This window comes from Mesoplodon bidens (genome assembly GCF_964165515.1).
Source record: "Mesoplodon bidens genome assembly, chromosome: X".
NCBI lineage: Eukaryota > Metazoa > Chordata > Mammalia > Artiodactyla > Ziphiidae > Mesoplodon > Mesoplodon bidens.
In genome coordinates, this window is record NC_138163.1 from 139,383,082 (window position 1) to 139,410,041 (window position 26,960).

The 26,960-nt window shown below is 39.2% G+C and overlaps 1 long non-coding RNA gene across 1 annotated transcript in view; it reads left to right on the plus strand.

Annotated features, from left to right (window-relative positions):
* Positions 1-15,808: 15,808 nt before the first annotated feature.
* LOC308608790 overlaps positions 15,809-26,960 on the plus strand; it is a 59,092-nt gene continuing 47,940 nt past the window's right edge. Inside the window, exons 1-3 of the long non-coding RNA XR_014014233.1 lie at positions 15,809-15,872; positions 16,630-16,797; positions 22,292-22,426. This is a non-coding gene — a long non-coding RNA (uncharacterized lncRNA). The remainder of the gene's footprint in view (positions 15,873-16,629; positions 16,798-22,291; positions 22,427-26,960) is intronic.

Genomic DNA, 26,960 nt, shown 5'->3' on the forward strand with positions numbered 1-26,960 from the left:
GTTAATTTCCTGTTACAGACAAACTCATACATCGTAAGTGGTCTTTAACCTTTTAGACGTTCACAGGAAAATTAGACTGTGAATGCCTTACATCCATTTTTACATATTAATTTTCTCCAAACATCCATGAAATAATAAAAGAAAATAATATATATTACTGTCATTCAAATTAATGAAAATCTGGTGTGTTTGCTAATACATCACAATTTTTTAAGCATCTATTTCCCTAAGACTTGTAGATGAGAGCTATCTATCCCAGTTCAGGTTTGGTGAGCTTTGCCCTTTCTGGAAGAATTATCAACATAATTTTTTCATTAAAAAAAAAGGGGGGGCCTCCCTGGTGGCGCAGTGGTTGAGAGTCCGCCTGCCGATGCAGGGGATACGGGTTCGTGCCCCGGTCTGGGAGGATCCCATATGCCGCGGAGCGGCTGGGCCCGTGAGCCATGGCCTCTGGGCCTGCGCGTCCGGAGCCTGTGCTCCGCAACGGGAGAGGCCACAACAGTGAGAGGCCCGCATACCGCAAAAAGAAAAAAAAAAAAAAAAAAAAAAAAAAAAAAAAGGGGGATGATATATTTAGTTTAGGAATTTCCTTTAGGAATATTGGAGAGAGTGTGAAGGTTTTTAATGAGAATACTCACCACCAGCCCCACCACCTTTTATAGCTTATAAAAAGGATACTTCAACTTTCTAAATAAATAACAATAGATTGCTGGATAAATTATTTGTAATATATCCATATATATATATTCCATCGATTACTATGGTTGGACAGAAAAATATTTCATAGCAAAGGGGAAATTGTTTATAGTATCAATTGAAAAAATGCTTATTTCAAAAAATGTGTACAGCATGTAAATATTATGGTAAAACATCATATAGTATGTATTTCTACTTGCAGAGAATGATTGGCAGTATATAAAACAAAATGTTAAGAATAGATATCTCTTTAAAAAAAAGAATAGTTATCTTTAGGTAGGCAGGTTCTTTTTTTTTCCTTTGGGCTTTTTGGTGCAATATGGATTTTTTGACAATGTCTATGTTTCTATAACAAAAGAATGAAATTGCATTAAAAATATGTTTTTGGAAATGTATATTGCCACTATTTTGAACAGCTTGGAGTACAGTTACAGGATCGTGGGTCTAGAAACATAAGGTTGCATATTGTAATTTAACATACAATGACAATAATATTCACTTTTTCTTTAGTATTTTCACAGTCAACTTTGCCTTCCTGGTCACGGATACCTGGAGGGTGATGAAGGGGAAAAGATGATGCACAGTTGAAAACCTTCCAGATTAAAGGTAAGAAAGAAAAATCAGAGTCGTATCAGACTGGAGATACACCACAGAGAAGAGGTAACTATTAACTTGACTCTACTGCAAAGCCTATGAACCTGAAAAATCACTCCCCAAGCTCATGTTTTCTTTGCTTTCATTAATATTCCTTGGGACTTCTCATCTTATACACTATACATGTGGCTTTCAGAATATCCTTAAATTGTCCTGGAATGGTTGCCAGGGAGTGATTGGCAATGACATTTATTAAGGAAAATCTCAAAGACTTAGCAGAGCTTGATATGGAGAAGTTACTTTGGTCTGGTGGAAGAGGCGCTGTTCTACTCTTAATGCATCCCATCTTCAGAGCGGCATACTCATCCTTCTTTGCTGGAAATTTTGGCTGCTGGTGGTTCCCAGCTTCATCCCTTCTTGAGAACTACCCTAGACTGCAAGGCATTGCCTACCCTCAAGTCTGTACCTCTCCCCAAGGGGTGGACCTTGATCCATGATTGGTTGGTGTAGGGATAAAAGCAGGTAGCCACTTACTTCAACGTGGGAGAACTCTGATTGGCCATTCTAGCCCCACAGCTTCCCATCAGGTAGGCTGAACCTATGTTGCAACTACAGGGCAGGGTCTAGAATGTTGATGAGTTTCAAGACTAGCTTAAATTTACTAAGACTGCTTCATTAACGGTACTGAGTTCTTCCACCCGGATCAACAAAAGGCATGGTTGTCTCTCTTTGGGGGGACGTTACAAGACCTTGATGATCATTGCCGAGATCCATTTGTGCATAACGGGCTGAAAAATAAGGATACTTTCCTTACGCCCATCTTTCTTAACTTTTCACTTGGAATTGATCTATAAAGGAGAATTTCCTTCACCAATTGTGCAGTTACTAGAAAGCAAAACTGTCTAAGACTTCTAGGACGGTGTCAAAAGGATTCTAGAGCCAACTTGAATGGGTTCCCACTGGCTAAAGATGACACACTCTGACCATTAATAAGGATAGCAGGTTTTGGGTTTTTTGTTTTTTTTTTGCGGTACGCGGGCCTCTCACTGCTGTGGTCTCTCCCGTTGCGGAGCACAGGCTCCGGACACGCAGGCTCAGCGGCCATGGCTCACGGGCCCAGCTGCTCCGCGGCATGTGGGATCCTCCCAGACTGGGGCACGAACCCGTGTCCCCTGCATCGGCAGGCGGACTCTCAACCACTGCGCCACTGTAGCTATTACTCTGTGGCTGAGGTACCCAACTGGCAAAGATTTGAAAAGGCCCAGGATAGCAGTTTCAATGTATTAAAATACAAATTTTATTGCATGTATGAGTTCATGATAATGCTAAAAATAGCCACACTGATCATCTTTAGAAAATACTTGAGAATCCACTCATGACTTTGAAATAAAGGTAAAGAAATAAAGGTAAAGAAACAAGCATGTATCCTACTTTTCCTATAAAAACTCAAGCTCAGATTGATCAATGGAATTTTAATTTTAGAAAATTCAATTATTCAGGTTTTCATTGAATCCCTCTGAGATACTTCATGTGTAAACATAGATCTTCAGTTTCCTATATATAAATCTGTTAACCACATATATTATTCATGTTCGTGTAATGTGCTCACAGTGAAATAAGATGAGAAAAAAAAAACACCCTAAAAACCAGAGCAACCATGGTGCATTTTAACAGTGGTATGGAACCCACTGGGCTGTTTTTGTTTTCTTTTGTTTTGTTTTACCATGAAACTCCAATAGCTAGTCAAAGTTGTGTTTTGTGTGTCTGGAGGAAAGTAGTTTTCCTACTTTGTTGGCTGGTGGCACATAGTATATATCTTTGGGTATAACTTCAGAAGAAATAAAGATAGTTTTTTGGAGCATATTAACTTCTCATTATTACCTGTGGTGTGACTTATTTCCTCACGATTCCAGTGCCTCTAATAGGAAATAAAGTCCAACAAAATAAGGGTGAGATGAAAGAATCCAATGAATAATGACAACATTAGGTAAATATGAAATAAATTATAATCACCCTCTTAAAAATACAAATGGAATAATTCCAGATATCCTAATTTTAACTTCCAGCTTCATTTATTATGTCCTGTGTGAGTTCCTAAATTTACTCAGAAGCAAAATGAGCCATCATGGTGATTACAGCTCATGCCATATTTTAAAGAACCCTTACTTTAACACGAATGGACATTTTAAATCAGAGGGAAACGGATACAGTGGTGGAAGTTTGGGAATATCACTGGAACACAAGTGCTCTGAAGGTCTGAAGTCCCACAGGTTGCAAATCAGTGAACAGGACAAGGATAATTTAATAATATTGCAGGCATTGTTCCCAGAGTTCATTATTTTTTCTGCTTTCCACTGGAAACACACCAAAGGGAAAGAATCAGGTGCCAGAAGCACAAAGTATTTTACAAACGCAGGCTAATTAATCTCCTTGTCACTATTGTCATGAAAAGCATTACTGTTTAGTGCTGAGAAAAGAGAGTTGGACCTTTAAACGCCTATACTTTTAAATACCGATCTAGTTTTATCGCACAAAATGTAACCTGTAATAACAAGGTCATAAAAATGTCGGTTAGAACAGGTTCTGGGATTGAAAGAAAAAAAATGCCCATCGATTCCTTAGGGCTGACTTAGGATTTCCTCATATGTGGAGATGATGATTTGAGTATGTAGGAATCTATTTTTATATAAATTATTTTCTGGGTTATCTCCCCAAAGAAACAGAGATGAATTATAATCCCCCAGATTTAACAGCCAGTTAGTCTTGGGTTCCAAGTCGAATGCTGGCACTTACTAGCTGTGGATTCTTGGCCAATGGACTAAACTCCACCTATTTTGGGGGGCTGTTGTGAGAATTTGACTTAATGAAGCTAAAATGCTTGGTACAATGTAGCTCTTCAATAAAGTGTAGCTATTACTCTGTGGCTGAGGTACCCAACTGGCAAAGATTTGAAAAGGCATCCCTGAACAAAGCTTTTTAAAGTGCCCTCCGCTGCTGTATACTCTTTTAACCATTCATTTACTTGTTCACACATTTATATAACAAATTTTAGGGACTTCCCTGGTGGTGCAGTGTTAAGAGTCCACCTGCCAATGCAGGGGACAAGGGCTCTATCCCTGGTCCGGGAAGATCCCACATGCCACGGAGCAACTAAGCCTGTGCACCACAAGTACTGAGCCTGTGCTCTAGAGCCTGCGAGCCACAACTACTGAGCCTGTGTGCCACAACTACTGAGCCCACATGCCACAACTACTGGAGCCTGCATGCCTAGAGCCCGTGCTCTGCAACAAGAGAAGCCACCGCAATGAGAAGCCCACGCACTGCAACAGAGTAGCCCCCGCTCGCCACAACTAGAGAAAGACCGTGTGCAGCAATGAAGACCCAAAGCAGCCCCCCCCAAAAAAAAGAATAAAATAAATAAATTTTAAAAAATATTTAAAAACAAACAAATTTTAAGTACTGCCCCTAGCTGAGCATAGAGATACATGACAGATACATACATTTTTTTCTTTATTGAAGCAAAGTGACTCAGTTATACACATATATACAATTTTTTTTTTTTTTTGCAGTACACGGGCCTCTCACTGTTGTGGCCTCTCCCATTGCGGAGAACAGGCTCCGGACGCGCAGGCTCAGCAGCCATGGCTCACGGGCCCAGCTGCTCCGCGGCATGTGGGATCTTCCCAGACAGGGGCACGAACCCGTGTCCCCTGCATCGGCAGGCGGACTCTCAACCACTGCGCCACCAGGGAAGCCCTAAAGTTTTTTTTTTATATTCTTTTCTTTTATGGTTTATCCCAGGAGACTGGATACAGTTCCCTGTGCTCTACAGTAGGACCTTGTTGTTTATCCATCCTACATGTACTAGTTTGCATCTGCCAATCCGAGACTCCCACTCTCCCTCCCCCAACTATCTCCCCCTTGGCAACCCCCAGTCTGCTCTCTATGTCTGTGCTAACTCCTTTTGTTTTGATTTTTTTCTCTTCAATCACAGGTGTGCTGACCATTTTAACTCTACAGCAATTCTGAAGACCAAGAAAGTGCACGGCAAGCATGCTCTGTTGGATGTGGTGGTCTCGGCTGAATTTCCTTATGGTGTTTGCGTCCCAAAGCTCCCTCCGTCTCACCCCCATACGTGATAAAGTGCAGCTGATTGACTGATGAAGTCATCTTTTTAGGCCTGCCATCTGGGAGTCAGGGCCCAAAGCCATCCCTGAAGGTAGCATGACCATTTATTTACTTTACTTATATGTTACCCTAAACGCCGGCCACACTCAATAACACTTCTTAAGTACAAACGCAGAAATATGATTTATCAGAAATATGATTACATCAAAACCTGAGTCAAGAACATAGGTTATTTTCAGCTACTAGGGAGTTAAAATTCACCTGTTAAAATCAAAATGTTGCTTATCTCAGGAAGACTTAATAGTTTAACAATTCATTCCCTGGGTGTTTTTTTCACTCCTTCTTTTCACAAAACTTCACCTCAACCTACACCTTTCAGCATCACCTATGTCTGATCCTTTTCCTGTTAGTTCTTCTAAATTACTATTTTTTTCTGCAACCCTGTGACATCACTTTTTATGCATCCCTGCTGCTCTGAAATTTTTCTAGAGTAGCTCATCCTAGCAAGAACATGCCATAACTCAACAGTTTATAGCTAGACTTCTGAGAGAATCCGGGTCATTTGAGTAGAGACACAAGCAATCTGATTCTTATCATTTCAGAAAATGATAAAATTGGAAGCATTTTTTTTTTCTTGGTTTGCATCAATACTTTTATAGAAGAGTCTCCCTCTTGCTGGATATGCTATCTACTGCTGATTTCTTTCTTTTTTCCTCTTGAACATGAGTCCAGAAGCCTAGTTCCCATTTTATTTGTTTAATAAAATGGATGTGTTTCTGCAAAAATGTTTCCTTTTAAGAAGCAGGGGACAATTTAGCTTTTATGTACATATTTTTAAATTTATTTTATTGGAGTATAGTTGATTTACAGTGTGTTAGTTTCAGGTATACTGCAAAGTGATTCAGTTATAAATACATATATATATGTGTATATATATATTTATATATACTCATGCTTTTTCAGATTCTTTATCCATATAGGTTATTACAGAATATTGAGTAGAGTTCCCTGTGCTATACAGTAGGTCCCTGTTGTTTATCTATTTTATATATAGTAGTGTGTATATGTTAGACCCAAGCTCCCAATTTATCTCTCCCACCTATATTTCCCCTTTGGTAACCATAAGTTTGTTTTTGAAATCTGAGTCTGTTTCTGTTCTATGAATAAGTTCATTTGTATCATTTTTTACCAGAGACCTTTCCCACTCATAATTTTCTTATTTCTAGTTGTAGCCTTTTCTTTTCCACTTAGAGAAGTTCCTTTAGCATTTGTTGTAGAGCTGGTGTGGTGGTACCAAATTCTCTTAGCTTTTTCTTGTCTGTAAAGCTTTTGATTCCTCCATCAATATATTTTTAATTTTAATATATTTTATATTTAATACATATATATATATATATATATATTTTTTTTTTTTTTTTTTTTTTTTTTTTCTGTACGTGGGCCTCTCACTGCTGTGGCCTCTCCCGTTGCGGAGCACAGGCTCCGGACGTGCAGGCCCAGCGGCCATGGCTCACAGGCCCAACCGCTCCGCGGCATGTGAGATCTTCCTGGACCGGGGCACGAACCCTCATCCCCTGCATCGGCAGGCAGACTCTCAACCACTGCGCCACCAGGGAAGCCCCTAATACATATATTTTTTAAATTAACATGTTGGCTTAGAAATGAATGATATCACAAATGATCAGGGGTGATTAACCTGAACACCCTTTAATATGAAAAATGTGTTACCGCACATTCTATTGTGTATTCTCAAAGTCACAGAAGAAAGACCAAGACGTGATATCATTCTGGAAAATCCACGTATTTCCCAAATAGGTACTCTTTGCTTTATTTTGTCATGTTTCTGATGTATGAATCATGGAGAAAAATGGGAAATAGTCTCACTACTTAAATGCGTAAAAATATACTATGGACTCATGACTAATTCAGATGGACCAAAGCCACGGTCCCTTTCTTCAAGAGAACTGGAGACGTATATTGTGTATAACAGTTAAGCCCATCCTCTCTCTGCTCTTAAGAATTTCAAGATTAAATTAATGTCCCAAGAAGGGCAACTTCTAATTAGCCCTTTTCATTCCACTTAACCAGAACATAATAAATCCTCCCTTCAATTATGTTAATGGAATCCCTAGGGGAACAGCCATCCGGACTCTGCAAAGAAGCCCTCTCACAGCAGTGACCTGTCACTGCTTCCTCAAGGTACATCAGCTCCTTCCGAATTTCCCTGCAGCACTCCCATTAATTTTGCAGTTGGGGTCAAGTCCTTGGCAAAACGAAGTTTCTGGCTACGCTGGCTTACCATCACCTTGCTGTCTCTCTTCAGAAGCCACTCATGGAGTATGAACATCAGTTCATTACTTTGAAAGAATTGCAACCTTGAGATTTATTTGAAACTATTGTAAAAATGGTTCCCTTTCTGAAATAGTTGCCCAATACAGACAGACCAACGCTAGTGGACATTACTTTTGTCACCCCTCCGGATTCCCTTCATGGGGACATTGTACGTAGTCACCAGCTGCCCTGAGTGTTGACTGCTGATAGCACACAGCATCATGCTTCTCCAGAAAAATGTCCTTCGAGAGTGTTCCAGCTTTGGTGCTATTGGCATCTGAGGCTGCATGGTTCGTGGTTCTGGGGGCTGCTCAGTGAATTATAGGTTGTTGACGAGCATCCCCATTCTTCACACTCCAGAGCTCCCTGTAGGCTCAGGGTGGAGTGAACTCCAGCTGAAGCTACCATGTGCCTTAACTTCTTCCGCTGCAATGTCTTTTTTTTTTTTAGTTTTTTTTTAATTTTTGAATTTCATTTTATTTATTTTTTTCTACAGCAGGTTCTTATGATTTACCCATTTTATACATATTAGTGTATACATGTCAATCCCAATCTCCCAATTCATCCCACCACCATCCCCACCCACCACTTTCCCCCCTTGGTGTCCGTACGTTTGTTCTCTACAACAGTGTCTCTGTTTCTGCCCTGCAAACCAGTTCATCTGTACCATTTTCTAGGTTCCACGTCTATGCGTTAATATACAATATTTGTTCTTCTCTTTCTGATTTACTTCACTCAGTATGACAGTCTCTAGATCCATCCATGTCTCTACAAATGACTCAATTTCATTCCTTCTTATGGCTGAGTAATATTCCATTGTATATATGTACCACATCTTCTTTATCCATTCGTCTGTCGATGGGCATTTAGGTTGCTTCCATGACCTGGCTATTGTAAACAGTGCTGCAGTGAACATTGGGGTGCATGTGTCTTTTTGAATTATGGTTTTCTCTGGGTATATGCCCAGTAGTGGGATTGCTGGGTCATATGATAATTCTTTTTTTAGTTTTTTAAGGAACCTCCATACTGTTCTCCATAGTGGCTGTATCAATTTACATCCCACCAACAGTGCAGGAGGGTTCCCTTTTCTCCACACCCTCTCCAGCATTTGTTGTTTGTAGATTTTCTGATGATGCCCATTCTAACTGGTGTGAGGTGATACCTCATTGTAGTTTTGATTTGCATTTCTCTAATAATTAGTGATGTAGAGCAACTTTTCATGTGCTTCTTGGCAATCTGTATGTCTTCTTTGGAGAAATGTCTATTTAGGTCTTCTGCCCATTTTTTGATTGGATTCTTTGTTTTTCTAATATTGAGCTGCATGAGCTGTTTATATATTTTGGAGATTAATCCTTGGTCCGTTGCTTCACTTGAAAATATCTTCTCCCATTCTCAGGGTTGTCTTTTTGTCTTCTTTGTAGTTTCCTTTGCTTTGCAAAAGCTTTTACATTTCATTAGGTCCCATTTGTTTATTTTTGTTTTTATTTCCATTACTCTAGGAGGTGCATCAAAAAAGATCTTTCTGTAATTTTTGTCAAAGTGTGCTCTTCCTATGCTTTCCTGTAAGAGTTTTTTTTTTTTTTTTTTTTTTTTTTTTTTTTTTGCGGTATGCGGGCCTCTCACTGTTGTGGCCTCTCCCGTTGCGGAGCACAGGCTCCGGACGCGCAGGCCCAGCGGCCATGGCTCACGGGCCCAGCCGCTCCGCGGCATATGGGATCCTCCCAGACCGGGGCACGAACCCGTATCCCCTGCATCGGCAGGCGGACTCTCAACCACTGCGCCACCAGGGAGGCCCCCTGTAAGAGTTTTATAGTGTCCAGTCTTACATTTAGGTCTCTAATCTATTTTGAGTTTATTTTTGTGTATGGTGTTAGGGAGTGTTCTAATTTCATTCTTTTACATGTAGCTCTCCAGTTTTCCCAGCACCACTTACTGGGAAAGGCTGTCTTTTCTCCATTTTATATCCTTGCCTCCTTTGTCATAGATTACTTGACTATAAGTGCATGGGTTTATCTCTGGGCTTTCTATCCTGTTCCATTGATCTATATTTCTGTGTTTGTGCCAGTATCATATTGTCTTGATCACTGTAGCTTTGTAGTATAGCCTGAAGTCAGGGAGTCTGATTCCTCCAGCTCCATTTTTTCCCCTCAAGACTGCTTTGGCTATTTGGGGTCTTTTATGTCTCCATACAAATTGTAAGATTTTTTGTTCTAGTTCTGTAAAAAATGCCATTGGTAATTTGATAGGGATTGCATTGAATCTGTAGATTGCTTTGGGTAGTATAGTCATTTTCACAATGTTGATTCTTCCAATCCAAGAACATGGTATATCTCTCCATCTGTTCATATCATCTTTAATTTATTTCATCAGTGTATTATTGTTTTCTGCAGACAGGTCTTTTGTCTCCCTAAGTAGGTTTATTCCTAGGTATTTTATTCTTTTTTGTTGCAGTGGTAAATGGGAGTGCTTCCTTAATTTCTCTTTCAGATTTTTCATCCTTAGTATATAGGAATGCAAGAGATTTCTGTGCATTAATTTTGTATCCTGCAACTTTACCAAATTCATTGATTAGCTCTAGTAGTTTTCTGGTGGCATCTTTAGGATTCTCTATGTATAGTATCATGTCATCTGCAAACAGTGACAGTTTAACTTCTTCTTTTCCAATTTGTATTCCTTTTATTTCTTTTTCTTCTCTGATTGCCATGGCTGGAACTTCCAAAGCTCTGTTGAATAATAGTGGCGAGAGTGGACATCCTTGTCTTGTTCCTGATCTTAGAAGAAATGCTTTCAGTTTTTCACCATTGAGAATGATGTTTGCTGTGGGTTTGTCATATATGGCCTTTATTATGTTGAGGTAAGTTCCCTCTATGCCCACTTTCTGGAGAGTTTTTATCATAAATCGGTGTTGAATTTTGTCGAAAGCTTTCTCTGCATCTATTGCGATGATCATATGTTTTTTCTCCTTCAATTTGTCAATATGGTGTATCACATTGATTGATTTGTGTATATTGAGGAATCCTTGCATCCCTGGGATAAATCCCACTTGATCATGGTGTCTGATCCTTTTAATGCGTTGTTGGATTCTGTTTGCTAGTATTTTGTTGAGGATTTTTGCATCTATATCCATCGGTGATATCAGTCTGTAATTTTCTTTTTTTGTAGTATCTTCGTCTGGTTTTGGTAACAGGGTGATGATGGTGGCCTCATAGAATAAGTTTGGGAGTGTTCCTTCCTCTGCAGGTTTTTGGAAGAGTTTGAGAAGGATGGGTATTAGCTCTTCTCTAAATGTTTGATAAAATTCTGTGAAGCCATCTGGTCCTGGACTTGTGTTTGTTGGAAGATTTTTAATCACAGTTTCAACTTCATTACTTGCGATTGGTCTGTTCATATTTTCTGTTTCTTCCCAGTTCAGTCTTGGAAGGTTATACCTTTCTAAAAATTTGTTCTTTTCTTCCAGGTTGTCCATTTTATTGGCATAGAGTTGCTTGTAGTAGTCTCTTAGGATGCTTTGTATTTCTGTGGTGTCTGTTGTAACTTCTCCTTTTTCATTTCTAATTTTATTGATTTGAGTCCTCTTCCTGTTTTTCTTGATGAGTCTGGCTAATGGTTTATCAATTTTGTTTATCTTCTCAAAGAACCAGCTTTTAGTTTTACTGATCTTTGCTAATGTGTCCTTCATTTCCTTTTCATTTATTTCTGCTCTGATCTTTATGATTTCTTTCCTTCTACTAACTTTGGGTTTTGTTTGTTCTTCTTTCTCTAGTTCCTTTAGGTGTAAAGTTAGATTGTTTATTTGAGATTTTTCTTGTTTCTTGAGGTAGGCTTGTATTGCTATAAACTTCCCTCTTAGAACTGCTTTTGCTGCACCCCATAGGTTATGGATCATCGTGTTTTCATTGTAATTTGTCTCTAGGTATTTTTTGATTTCCTCTTTGATTTCTTCAGTGATCTCTTGGTTATTTAGTAACGTCTGTTTTAGCCTCCATGTTTTTGTGTTTTTTACGTTTTTTTCCCTGTAATTGATTCCTAATCTCATAGCACTGTGGTCAGAAATGAGGCTTGATATGGTTTCAGTTTTCTTAAATTTACTGAGGCTTGCTCTGTGACCCAAGATGTGATCTATCCTGGAGAATGTTCCATGTGCACTTGAGAAGAAAGTGTAATCTGCTGTTTTGGATGGAATGTCCTATAAATATCAATTAAATCTATCTGGTCTCTTGTGTCATTTAAAGCTTGTGTTTCCTTAATTAATTTTCTGTCTGGATGATCTGTCCATTTGTGTAAGTGAGGTGTTAAAGTCCCCGACTATTATTGTGTTACTGTCGATTTCCTCTTTTATAGCTGTTAGCAGTTGCCTTATGTATTGAGGTGCTCCTATGTTGGGTGCATATATATTTATAATTGTTATATCTTCTTCTTGGATCGATCCCTTGATCATTATGTAGTGTTCTTCCTTGTCTCTTGTAACATTCTTTATTTTAAAGTCTATTTTATTTGATATGAGGGTTGTGACTCCAGCTTTCTTTTGATTTCCATTTGCATGGAATATCTTTTTCCATCCCCTCACTTTCAGTCTGTATGTGTCCCTAGGTCTGAAGTGGGTCTCTTGCAGACAGCATACATATGGGTCTTGTTTTTGTATCCATTCTGTAAGCCTGTGTCTTTTGGTTGGAACATTTAATCCATTCATGCTTAAGGTAATTATCCATATGTATGTTCCTATGACCATTTTCTTAATTGTTTTGGGTTTGTTTTTGTAGGTCCTTTTCATCTCTTGTGTTTTCCACTTAGAGATGTCCCTTTAGTATTTATTGTAGAGTTGGTTTGGTGGTGTTGAATTCTCTTAGCTTTTGCTTGTCTGTAAAGCTTTTGATTTCTCCATCGAATCTGAATGAGATCCTTGCTGGGTAGAGTAATCTTGGTTGTAGGTTCTTCCCTTTCATCACTTTAAATATATCATGCCACTCTCTTCTGGCTTGTTGAGTTTCTGCTGAGAAATCAGCTGTTAACCTTATGGGAGTGCCCTTGTATATTATTTGTCATTTTTCCCTTGTTGCTTTCAATAATTTTTCTTTGTCTTTAATTTTTGTCAGTTTGATTACTATATGTCTTGGCATGTTTCTCCTTGGGGTTTATCCTGCCTGGGGCTCTCTGTGCTTCCTGGACTTGGGTGGCTATTTCCTTTCCCATGTTAGGGAAGTTTTCAACTATAATCTCTTCAAATATTTTTTTCAGGTCCTTTCTCTCTCTCTTCTCCTTCTGGGATCCCTATAATGCAAATGTTGTTACATTTAATGTTGTCCCAGAGGTCTCTTAGGCTGTCTTCATTTCTTTTCATTCTTTTTTCTTTATTCTGTTCCACAGCAGTGAATTCCACCATTCTGTCTTCCAGGTCACATATCCATTCTTCTGCCTCAGTTATTCTGCTATTGATTCTTTCTAGTGTAGTTTTCATTTCAGTTATTGTATTGTTCATCTCTGTTTGTTTGTTCTTTAATTCTTCTAGGTCTTTGTTAAACATTTCTTGCATCTTCTTGATCTTTGCCTCCATCCTTTTTCCAAGGTCCTGGATCATCTTCACTATCATTATTCTGAATTCTTTTTCTGGAAGGTTGCCTATCTTCACGTCATTTAGTTGTTTTTCTGGGGTTTTATCTTGTTCCTTCCTCTGGTGCATAGCCCTCTGCCTTTTCATCTTGTCTATCTTTCTGTGAATGTGGTTTTCGTTCCACAGGCTGCAGGATTGTAGTTCTTCTTGCTTCTGCTGTCTGCCCTCTGGTGGATGAGGGTATCTAAGAGGCTTGTGCAAGTTTCCTGATGGGAGGGACTGGTGATGGGTAGAGCTGGGTGTTGCTCTGGTGGGCAGAGCTCAGAAAACTTTAATCTGCTTGTCTGCTGATGGGTGAGGCTGCTTTCCCTCCCTGTTGGTTGTTTGGCCTGAGGCAACCCAACACTGGAGCCTACCCCAGCTCTTTAGTGGGGCTAATGGCAGACTCTGGGAGGGCTCACAACAAGGAGTACTTCCCAGAACTTCTGCTGCCAGTGTCCTTGTCCCCACAGTGAGCCACAGCCACACCCCCATGCCCGCTTCTGCAGGAGACCCTCCAACACTAGCAGGTAGGTCTGGTTCAGTCTCCTATGGTGTCACTGCTCCTTCCCCTGGGTCCCAGTGCTCACACTACTTTGTGTGTGCCCTCCAAGAGTGGAGTCTCTGTTTCTGCCAGTCCTGTCGAAGTCCTGCAATCAAATCCCACTAGCCTTCAAAGTCTGATTCTCTAGGAATTCCTCCTCCTGTTGCCAGACCCCCAGGTTGGGAAGCCTGACGTGGGGCTCAGAACCTTCACTCCAGGGCGTGGACTTCTGTGGTATAAGTGTTCTCCAGCCTGTGAATCACCCACCCAGCAGTTATGGGATTTGATTTTACTGTGATTGTGCCCCTCCTGCCATCTCATTGTGGCTTCTCCTTTGTCTTTGGATGTGGGGTGTCCTTTTTGGTGAGTTCCAGTGTCTTCCTGTCGATGATTGTTCAGCAGTTAGTCGTGATTCCGGTGCTCTTGCAAGAGGGAGTGAGCGCACATCCTTCTACTCTGCCCTCTTGAATTAATCTCCTGTCAATGTCTTTCTTCCATTACTGGCTTATAATCTTTTATGAATAAGTCATTTGCATCAGGTACTGTCTCACAGGAATTCTGCCCAAGAGAGCAATGTATTCCAATATCTTCTTCCTTCTCATCCTCCTCATCATCCAAATAGGCTCTATCACCAGATTTTACATCACATATTTTACACATGTTAACTCTTATCTACATAGCATGTCTATACCTTAGAACAGGGGACATTAGAAGGATGAAGGAACTCACCCATGGGCTTATGGCTGATTCGTAACCCATAGGAGGTGACTTGGATCCACATTTGAAAAATAATGCTGGACATAAGCACTGCCAAAGGGCTGTGCAAATTCTAAAGCGCCCTACCCATTAGCTGTTCGCTTTGCTACCTGACAACGGGCACATATTTAGTGAAAAATGAATTAGACACAGTATTTACCACAAATAACTATCTTGATCATCTCTTCCTATTTAGATTCTAGTAGTATGCAAAGATTATTTCTAAAGACAAGTACCTGTTTCAGGATAGAACGAGAATTCATTGGAGGAAATATATGAGACATGCCTTACCGTGTGTGTGTGTGTGTGTGTGTGTGTGTGTGCGTGTGTGCGTGCTCTCATAAAATGGATTGAAAACTTCAGCAAGGACCATATGGTTGCCCGTGAAAACATATGAATATCCACAGGTCTGAAATCTGTGCCCATTTTTTCACATTCAGAAACTGCGGGGTGGGTGCTTTTGCAGAGAGACTGCCCAGTAATTAGTTTTAGGGTCTGAACTGAACCCTTTGTTTGCTGTGATTCTATGCAAGAGGTCTCGAGGTCCACAAAACATGATTACATTTCAGCTCGCAGCCCCCTGATTTAATTCACCAGGCAGAAGTGACCTCTCTTGAATGGGAAGGTAAATGAAGGTTGAAGTCACCTTGGTTCATGTTTTAATATCCAGGGTCATCTCCCTCTTTAAGATCCACAAACATCTGGAGTAACTGACTTGCTACATTTCTGCGGCGAGCAAGCTCTTTGTATTTCTAAATTCTACATGACCTCCTGTGCTCATTCGACACTGTCCCTGGACCAGCATATTTCTGTTTGTTCTCTGCCACATTTGATCTGATACCACTGTATCTTTATTTTGAGAAAGAGGTTTTATTTCTAACAACGGTAGATAGAGTTATAACATAAACTGTGGTCATCCAGGCCATTATTTCAAGAGTATGGTATTCCAGCTTCAAATCCTGAAATCTGGAATATAATTCCTCATGGTCAAATTAGATAGAACTCTGCTAGCTTCCAGGTAGATATGAGTCCTGCGAGGCAACTGGCGCAGCCTGGAGAGATTGCATTTTATTTACTGAATAGTGGGCCATGCTAGTGTTTGCCCAGGAGAATCATTTACAGATGCCTCGTAAATACATCCAGCTGCTGCTTTCCCTAAGGCAGCCTCGATGCAGGGAGGGGATGGAGAGGAACCAGCTCAGTCACCAGCAGCTGCAAATCAGAGCTTATTCCCTGGTGAGACCCTGTGATTCCGGGCCCCTAGAAGAACTCCTGGAATGGTTTTCTCTGCCCACAGAGGCTTAAAATGATCACATTTCTCCTGACCAGAAGGGGACTGCTCTCTCCATGTCCATCCAGGTTGCAAAGGCAGTTGGGTTCTTCGAGGGGCCCTCAGAATGCCCCAAATGGCTTCTGGTGTGCCACATCCCCTGTAGTTTTGGTCAGAATGTTTCAAACACTCTGAAGATTTTGTGGAAATCTTTCCTGGGACATGAACATGCTGAAGAAATAGGCAGTCATTTCAAGAGTGAATTTTCTTTATATAGCTGATGTGTATGCATATAGCTGATAGATAGATAGATAGATAGATAGATAGATAGATAGATATGATGGATGGATAGATAGGTAGATAGATAGATTATTAGATGGATTGATAGATGATAGATGGATCGATATAGATGGATATATAGATAGAAACAAGATAGATAAGACGGATGGCTGGATACATAAGATGGATGTATAGATAGATGATTGATAGATTATATATATAATTATGTATATAGTTAAATGTTTATAGTTAAATATAACATACTTAAGTTTACTATTGATAAGTGTTATAATTTTAGAATATCAGTTAAAGATCAAAAAGACATGAAATTAGCTAGAATTAATTAATCATAGAATTATTATTTGGAGTAAATTAAAAACTTGTCCTTCATTCAACAAAACGATTTTAGGTGTTTTTTAAAGATAACCTTATGTGGTTTTTCAGACTTGTAGACACAGAAGAAATCACTTCCCTGTGGGCAGGTGGACTTAGGAGTGTGGAGTCCATGGTAGCCCCAAGGGAAGGGACCATTACAACAGTCAGCACATCTCAGAAACTTATTTCCAAAGCCAGGGCCGATGAATCATGCCACATCTGGACACAAGTGTGCAGGTATGTCTGTTTTTGTTTTTGTTTCTCTCCCGTTATTAAAAATATCTTCCCAGAGATTTTTCTTGTTTTCCCTCCTGACCTCCTACCTCCTGCCTCTCATGTTTTTTTGTCCCATTCCTTCCTCTTCCTGTCCTAGAAAAAAAGGGGACTTTTAATTACACCATGTACTTTTGTGTACTGGCTAACAAAACCTAATGCTAGGGAGACACTTTGATGATCCTTTGATTGTGGCCATGAACAGGAGGACTAATTTGTCCACATACTAAATCAGTACACTTTGCAAAGAGCACTAGACACACTGCTCATATTCCATGTTCCAGTCAAGCAGCCTTCGGTGGGAGAATTTCGATAATACATTCAACTAAGACTGTAAAAGTGAATTATCCTGTTAAATTATTTTTAAAGAAAAAACATCCATTGTCCTTCCTTCGTTTTGTTTTAGTTTGTTTTAGTAGATGTTATGTTCACGTTCGTGTTTCTCCGTGCTGGGGAGATGGTGGGAATGGATTCTAATTCATGCAAACAGTTCTTCTAAGGAGATGTATCAGTGACATTAAATGCAGCGTTCAACACCTACCTCACACACAACTGTGAACAACTAGGGAAATGTGTACATTACCTTTTTTTCTATAAAACTAAAATCCTTTTTTTAGATTCTGCATATAAGTCCTGTCATGTGATATTTGTCTTTGACTGATTTCACGTAGTATGATCATCTCCAGGTCCATCCATGTTGCTGCAAATGGCGTTATTTCATTCTTTTTTATGGCTAATATTCCATTGTATATATGTACCACATCTTCTTTATCCATTCATCTGTCGATAGACATTTAAGTTTCTTTCATGTCTTGCCTATTGTAAATAGTGCTGCTGTGAACATTGGGGTGCATGTACCTTTTCAAATTATGGTTTCCTTCGGATATATGCCCAGGAGTGAGATTGCTGGATCATATGGTAAGGGTACAAATGAACTTATCTACAAATGGAAATAGAGTTACAGATGTAGAAAACAAACTTACGGTTACCAAGGGGTAAGGGGTGGGAGGGATAAACTGGAAGATTGGGATTGACGTGTACACACTACTATATATATAGTAGATAACTAATAAGGACCTACTGTAGAGCACAGGGAACTCTACTCAATACTCTGTAATGACCTATATGGGAAAAGAATCTTAAAAAAGAGTGGATATATGTGTATGTATAACTGATTCACTTTGCTGTACACCTGAAACTAACACAACGTCATAAATCAACTGTACTCCAACAAAAATTTTTTAAAAAACCAACTAAAATCCATCAGAATAGTCTGATAAGCAAACATTTCAAATGCATTTATCCACAGAATCATTTCTGATCCCCGTGTAGACAGTTGCAGCTCTCAACTGAAAAAAAAAAAGCACAACCTGAAAGTTGAGAATTATGTTGTATTGGGCGGACTTTCTGAGGACTTAAGCCCAGCAAGCAGCATCTCAGATAGCTCTGAGGGACTGCTCCAAAAAGATAGGGGGCGGAGCCTGGATATGTAGGGGTTTCTGCCACAAAGACCCAGTAGTTCTAACATCAAAAGGTGACTGTTAATTTAACTAGAGAAAACCAGACATCTCAAGTTAATGAATGTAGCGCATTTCTGTGTATGGGATGATCCAAGAGTCTGGTCTCCTTGAAATCATTCCTTTGATATGCACCTTAGTTCTCTGGGGCCAATATCCTGTTTTTCTCTATCCTGAATCCCCTCAGGGGGGCAGCTGCCGTGACTGAGGGCTTGATGGCTGCAACATCTTTGCTTACTGATACGGCAGGTGACATTCTTAGCCACATTGCCACTAATATTTTCAGACTGGCGTTCAGGGGGCAGGAGTCGTGGAAATAGGACTAAAATATTTTATAAAGGAGGAAAAGGATATTTTTATGTAGTGATTTTGACAGAGGCGCTTCTCAAAAGCCACCGGTCCACTGGATTTAGTATTTTGGTCAACATCACACCCCTTGGCTAGGGAAAATGAGGACTGTTTTTAAAATATTGCTCTTATAGCTGAGCTGAATAAATATATCATTAAGAAAGAAAAATCTCAGTGTCTTCTGTCCTGCCCCCTAACCCCAGGAGAACTTTCTGCTTTAGAACATGAAACAAATCAGGGATGCCTTTTACTTACCTTGAGGGGATGGAAGATCTGGAGTTTATAAAATAGACCCTCCAAAGAGAGGGAAGGGAAAAAGAATGCTGTAGCTGTGGGGAGACACCATGGTTTCCTTGGAGACCCTCCAGTGCTTACTGATAATCCACAAGCTAAGACAAATTCAAAGAGGCCGGTGCTTAGCCTGTCTCTGACAATTACCAAGAGTGCATCCCATCAGCAGGACCCTTCATGTCAGTTCTGTTCTTTGGTTAAGTTGTTTTTATGTATCTTTTCCCTTGGATCATTAAGTTGGGGCCATGCCTTAGTTTTTATAGGAAAAAGGGAGACAAGTATACCTTCTTTTTAAAAAAATTTTTATTGAAGTATAGTTGAATTACAGTGTGACTCAGTTATACATGTATATATATATATGTGTGTGTGTGTGTATATATATATATATATGTATATACATACACATATTCTTTTTCATGATGGTTTGTCACAGGATATTGAATATCGTTCCCTGGGCTCTGCAGTAGGACCTTGTTGTTTATCCATCCTATCTATACTAGTTTGCAACTGCTAACCCCAGACTCCCAGTCCATCCCTCCAGTCTATCCTGCCGCTACTCTGACTCCCCCTTGTCCACCACAGGTCTGTTCTCTATGTCCCTGATTTTGTTTCAAAACAAAAGTATATCTTATTGACCGATAATAAATCATTGAGTAGGGACCCTGAAGATTAGAAAGATCCTCATAAAATGAAAAATAGAATGCTGTATTATACAGATAGCATGGATCAAATGATTCTAAAAGGACACAGAGAGCCAGGGTACCGATGGGTATGGGATGTGCCTCTCAGACCTTAATATGGTGCAGCCAAGTGGATTCCAAATGCAAACGTAGCAGTGGGATTTTCTCCCAATTGGATTGTATGCTGAGCCAAACGCACGTGACAGAAAAATCAAGGGCTTTGTTCCCCGGTCCCTGGGTCTCCCTCCTCTCTGGAATCTCCAGGCTCAGAGGAGCACAGGCTGGAAATTGCTGGTGGAAGAAAGCTGATGGGCAGTTGGTGGCAAGCACAGCCACATTCAAATCAGGCCCCGACTTACAGTTCTCCCGTCCCAACTTTACGTCAGTTCTCTGTGCTGTGATTTCCTTCCCAGTAAAACCAGGATAGTCATATCTCCAGGAGTACAAAAGCTATAGAATGAGGTGAAACATAGAAAACACTTGATACATAGTAGGGCCTTCGTAAATAAATACTGGTTTATCTTAACTGGGCACTTTAGGTCCACCCCAGTCCCTAACCTCAGACATCCTTTTTCTGCTAGAAGTCCATCCATGGGCATATCCAGGCCATACAGAAAAGGCTCTTTCTGCCCAGTAGATTGTGAACACATTGGGATCAGCAAAAGTGCTCTTTTCATCTTTCTGTCTGATGCATTTGGGCAGAATGGAAATGCTCAGTATATCGGGTTAGAATGGAATTGTCTCATATAATTCAGAAAGCTGCATTCCAGGTGGCCCCATGCGAGTGTGAAGCTTGATTCATTATGGCACACGTGCAGGTGTACATATATATATATATATGTGATGTGTGCATATATGTTTTATACAATGTGTATGAGTATGTATATCCATACACATTGCATATACATACATACTTATGTAAATAAATAAAACACAAATATTTGTATTAAGTATAAATACATATTATGCATAAAATAGTTATATTTATGATAAATAAATATATCCAATGTATCTAGACATACATTTTTTATTGAAGTCTAATTGATTTACAATGTTGTGCCAGTCTCTGCTGTACAGCAAAGTGACCCAGTTATACACATAGAGACATTCTTTTTTCTTTTTTTAAATTAAAAAAATTTTTTATTTAGTTAGTTATTTTTGCCTCTGTTGAGTCTTCATTGCTGCACGCGGGCTTTCTCTAGTTGCGGCGAGCAGGGGCTACTCTTTGTTGTGGTGCGCGGGCTTCTCATGGTGGTGGCTTCTCTTGTTGCAGAGCATTGGCTCTTGTTGCAGAGTGCAGGCTCAATAGTTGTGACTCATGGGCTCTAGAGCGCAGGCTCAGTAGTTGTGGTGTGCGGGCTTCGTTGATCCACAGCATGTGGGATCTTCCCAGACCAGGGCTCGAACCCGTGTCCCCTGCATTGGCAGGCAGATTCTTAACCCCTGCGCCACCAGGGAAGCCCCTATCATAGGATATTGAATATAGTTCCCTGTGCTGTATAGTAGGACCTCATTGTTTATCCATCCTATATATACTAGTTTACATCTGCTAATCCCAGACTCCCAGTCCATCCATCCCTCCCCACCATGCCTTGACAACCACAAACCTGTTCTCTACATCTGTGAGTCTGTTTCTGTTTTGTAGATAAGTTCATTTGTGCCGTATTTTAGATTCCACATATAAATGATATCAGATGATATTTGTCTTTGACTTCACTTAGTATGATTATCTCTAAGTCATCCATTTTGCTGCAAATGGCATTATTTCATTCTTTTTTATGGCTGAGTAGTATTCCATTGTATATATGTCCCACATCTTCTTTATCCATCCATCTCTCGATGGACACTTAGGTGGTTTTCATGTTTGGGCTATTGTAAATAGTGCTGCAGTGAATGTAGGGATGCATGTGTCTTTTCAATTTATAGATTTGTCTCAGTATATGGCCAGGAGTGGGATTGCTGGGTCATATGGTAATTCTATTTTTAGTTTTCTGAGGAACAGACATACATTATATACATGATCTGGATGAACATCTGTGTTTCCCCAAATTCATATTTTGAGGTGCTAACCCCCCATATGATGGTATTTGGACATGGGGAGCTGATTAGATTTAGATGAGTTCATGAGGGTGGGGTCCTCACACAGGATTAGTGCCCTGATTAGAATAAATATATGTGGTCATGCTTTATAATTTCTCCTACAATCCATTCAAGCCATACAGGGGCATGTAGCCCTCTCTGAAATCAGCGTTTCTCCTACCATGGAACTTAAATGACCTTTTAATTTCTTGTTTACCTTCTGTCTCCCCAAATACCATTAGGAAAGGGACTGGTTCTATTTTAGTCACCTAATTCATCAATGGAACTCAGCTAAAGACCTCACACACATGAGAAACTCAGTCAGTTTTTTTCTGAATGGAGAGAGAGAGCTGGAAGGCTAAGAACTAGATTTTAATACCTTTGCTCTTTTTTGGTTTACTTGAGAGATAACTGACATGTCACATTATATTCGTTGTAGGTGTACACTATCTCAGTTTGCCCTCTTATTAATGGGATGAACTCTGCAACTTTGGAAAAATTAGGAAACCTCACTTAACGTAATTTCCTCCTCTGTCCTCGGAGGGATGAGGACTTATTTCAGGAACTCGCAGATTCCAGCTGTACTGCTCCTGGCCCCCCAGCTCCACATGTGTGAACCGTATGTGTTGACAAGCCTGAGGTCCTGAAGCAAAGCAAATAGTGCTGATTCTGCCTTAGGTAAGTGATGTGGGCCTGTTTCTTTGGGGTTAGGTGGTTGATGGAAACACAGGAGTTGAGATTTTTGATGGAGACGGAGTGGGGGGTAAATGTTTGTGGTTTGCTCTGGGTAGTTTATACCAGATTTTGTGTGCAGCTCTGTGTGTGTAGCCTAATATTTGTATATGGACATCTAAATCTGTATCTATTCTCAAGTTGCTACAAAATTCCCAAAAGAATACCATCTTTCATTTTAAGCAGAGGAATGCTAATATATTGTCTGGGTCCGAAAAATAAATATAGAACAAAAGCAAATATTTCCATAGGACTTAGGGTAACTAGGACGAATGCTAAGGAAACTTGCTAACAACTTTTTAGGAGGTACATGCCAACATTTTCCCAAATACTCGGGGTTGATTAGTAAAGGGCACTGTGGGCCAGAGTGGACCACATGTAACAATGTTCCCTTACAAGTCATCTCATTAATTTATATATATATATATTTTTTAACTTTTTATTTTATATTGTAGTATAGCTGATTAACAATGTTGTGATAGTTTCAGCTGTACAGCAAAGTGATTCAGTTACACCTATACATGTATCTATTCTTTTCCAAATTCTTTTCCCATTTAGGTTGTTACATAATATCGAGCAGAGTTCTCTGTGCTATACTCAAGTCATCTCATTATTAATCAAATCTGCACATGTTACTGTGAGCAAAAACGATTTAGAATCGGGTATGGAATCCATACCCGTCCACTTCACCTGAAACCCATGTCTATTACAAATACTAGATTGGGAAGAAGCATGAACGATTAAGAGTTTCCTTTAGTTTTCCCCTGGTCTGAGCAGTACAGGATGGCAGAATTCCAAAGTGGAATCCTAAAAGTCTTTGCTGTTTCCAGGGGATGTATTGAAGGAAAGTTCCCCAGTGCCCCAGAAAAGCTAGCTGTGTAATACCCTGAAGCCTGGCCCCATCTTGGAAGGCAGGACGGGTAGGACAATTCCTTCGCCTCTAAGAAAGTGAAGTTGCTTGATTCCAAAGAGCTGGGGAAGCTATTTGTACTGGGGAGCTGTTTGATGGTCCCATTAGTATCAGAAGCGCCTCTGATTTTTATCAACACTGTACACACCTCTCATTTCAGCCGAACACCCCAGTCCTTATGTTTGATCCCCGACAGTGAATAACCAAGTCCCAGGGAACGACCAGCCATGAAACAATTTATATTCTTCAAAGAACGCAGAAGTATTTGATTCTATCAGTGCCCTCAGACAGAGGCTTAAAAATGAAGTCTGTGTCCTATTATAAATCTCCCTTCGCTGCTCTGTATTTATCAGCTTTCGATTATTTTAAAAAAATCATCATCCAAGTAAATGTTTAAGTTAGGCAGGTAATGACCCGAGTCTGATTAGTAAATTTTTCCGTTCCCCCTCCAACAGGATACATCAGACCTTAAAATTCCGCAAACACACATTTACATGATCATTGTCCTAAAGCGCCATAAGTGAACACGAAGAGCTCAGGAATCATCTTTGCTGGGGCTCTTTCTGCCTGACACATTTATTTGAATGTCATTTTCTGCCCTTGAAATTCGTGAGCGTTTTATGAACAGAAGGAAAGTATATTTGAGACTGGGTAGAAAGCAGTACCTCTAAAGCACATGTCTCTATAAGAAAGGCCTCCTTTGAACTCTGTCGTGGAGATTTACATACCGAAGTATGAGGATGATCTAGTGACAGTTAGACAATTTGTACATAAATACGTCCTGACACGGGGTATGAAATTAGAGCGGCAGAGAAGGAGTAATAGAACCTTTTGTCCTGCAACCGGTTGGCATCCTAAGACAACGGATTGGATGGTGTTTTTGGAAAAATCCACTTTATCTGTGCAAGAAAAGGAGCCTATATATCTACATATTGTTGTTTGTTTTTCAGTTCATGTCAACAATAAGAATTTATATGTGTCTGTGGACCATCCTGATGTTCTAGACCTTAAGCTCATTATATCTTATCTATCTGGTTTTATAAAAGTGTATTTATTTATAAAAGCACACACACATATATATTTATTTATTCAGAATAAGCAGTGATAAGAAATGCATATTGGAAGTATTATTTTGTTTCTTTCCTGAAAAAAAGAAAACCCTGATGTTTCTTGAGGACATATCTTATGTAATATTTGTATATTTTGAAAGAAAGTATTTTCTGCTATTAAAAGAGATGGATCATCACAAAGATACTTGACATATTAATCCTCTGTAGGATTAATTCGAATTGCGACTTATGAATCAACAATTACTATGGAAGTTGAAAGGAAAGAAGGAAGGGAGGAAAGAAGAAAACATGGAGAGTAGTTGAACAGAAACCAATACTTTTATGTCTTATTACTTCTCTCTGCATCAGAACTCCAGAGCAATGCAGTGTGTGAGGCAAGTCTTGAGATATATACACTAATATGTGTAAGATGGGTAACTAATAAGAACCTGCTGTATAAAAAAAAATAAATAAAATTCAAAAAAAAAAAGAATTTGGGATGACGGGGGGTGGGGGAGTGCAGTGTAGTATATGGAAAAGACTTGAATTTAAAAAAATTTATTTATTGAAATAGAGTTGATTTACAATGATGTGTTAATTTCTGCTGCACAGCAAAATGATTCAGTTATACATACATATTCTTTTTCATATTATTTTCCATTATGGTTTATCACCAGATATTGAATATAGTTCCTTTGCTGTATAGTACAACCTTGTTGTTTATCCATCCTATATATATAATAGTTTGCAAGACTTGGATTTTTGCAAAAGCTCGGCGCTTTACTGGTTGTGTGATTGGGGCAATTACCGGGTATCATTTTTTTTTAATTGATCTTTATTGGAGTATAACTGCTTCACAGTACTGTGCTAGCCTTGTCGCACAACAAAGTGCATCAGCCACATGCAGACATACATACCCATATCCCCTCCCTCTTGAGCCTCTCTCCTACTCTCCCTATCCCACCCCTCTAGGTCATCACAAAGCACCGAGCTGACCTCCCTGTGCTATACAGTATGTTTTTGTCTCAGTTGTTCAACAGTAAATGGAAGAAAATAATCTCTCCCTCTCATATTTGATGTGTAGATTCAAGGGGGTATTTTCATGGTGCCTAGAAGAGTACGTGCCTTTTAATTATAGGCAGCTAAGTTTTAGTCCTTTATTATACTTTCCTTATAATTTAGCAACTGTATTTGATTGAATTTGAATAATATCCATTCCCTGTACCTTTTTTCCACTCTTTTTTTTAATTGAAGTGTAGTTGATTTACAATATTGTGTTAGTTTTAGGTGTACAGCAAAGTGATTCAGTTATATATATATTATATATATATATATATATATATATAAATATATATATATAATATATATATATATACATATATATATTTCAGATTCTTTTCCATAATAGGTTATTACAAGGTATTGAATATTTTTCCCTATGCTATATGGTAAATCCTTACTGTTTATTTTATATATAGTGGTATGTATCTGTTAATCCCATACTCCTAATTTTTCTCTGCCTTTCTTTCCCCTTTGGTAACCAAGAGTTCATTTTCTATGTCTGTGAGTCTGTTTCTGTTTGGTAGATAAGTTCATTTGTATTATTTTTTAAATTCCACATATAAGTGGTATCATATAATATTTATCTTTATGTGACTTACTTCACTCAGTATGGTAATCTCTAGGTCCATTCATGTTTCTGCCAATGGCATTAATTCATTCTTTTTTATGACTGAGTAATATTCCATTGTATAGATGTACATCTTCTTTATCTACTCATCTGTCAAGGGACACTTAGTTTGCTTCCATGTCCTGGTTACTGTAAATAGTGCTGCTATGAACATTGGGGTGCACATATGTTTTTGAATTAGTTTTCTCCAGATATATGCCCAGGAGTGGGATTGCTGGATCATATAGTAGCTGTATTTTTAGTTTTTTTAAGAAGCCACCATACTGTTCTCCACAGTGGCTGCACCAATTTACATTCCCACCCACAGTGCAGGAGGGTTCCCTTTTCTCCACACCCTCTCCAGCATTTATTTGTTTGTAAACTTTTTGATGATGACTATTCTAACAGGTATGAGGTGATACCTCATTTTGGTTTTGATTTGCATTTCTCTAATAATTAGTGATGTTGGGCATCTTTTCGTGTGCCTATTGGCCATCTGTATGTCTTCTTTAGAGAAATGTCTATTTAGATCTTCTGCCCATTTTTAGATTGGGTTTTTTGGTTTTTTGATATTGAGCTGCATGACCTGCATGTATATGTTGGAGATAAATCTTTTGTCAGTTGCTTCATTTGCAAATATTTTCTCCCAGTCTGTAGGTTGTCTCTTTGTTTTGTTAGTGGTTTCCTCTGCTGTGCAAAAGCTTTGAAGTTTGATTAGGTCCCATTTGTTTATTTTTGCTTTTGTTTCTATCATGCACATTTTCTCTTTTGGCACAAAGTGATATTTATTTCTAAGTAAAACTACCTTTGTTTTAAACCCACATTGCTGGCAATCCTGTCAGATAAAGTGAG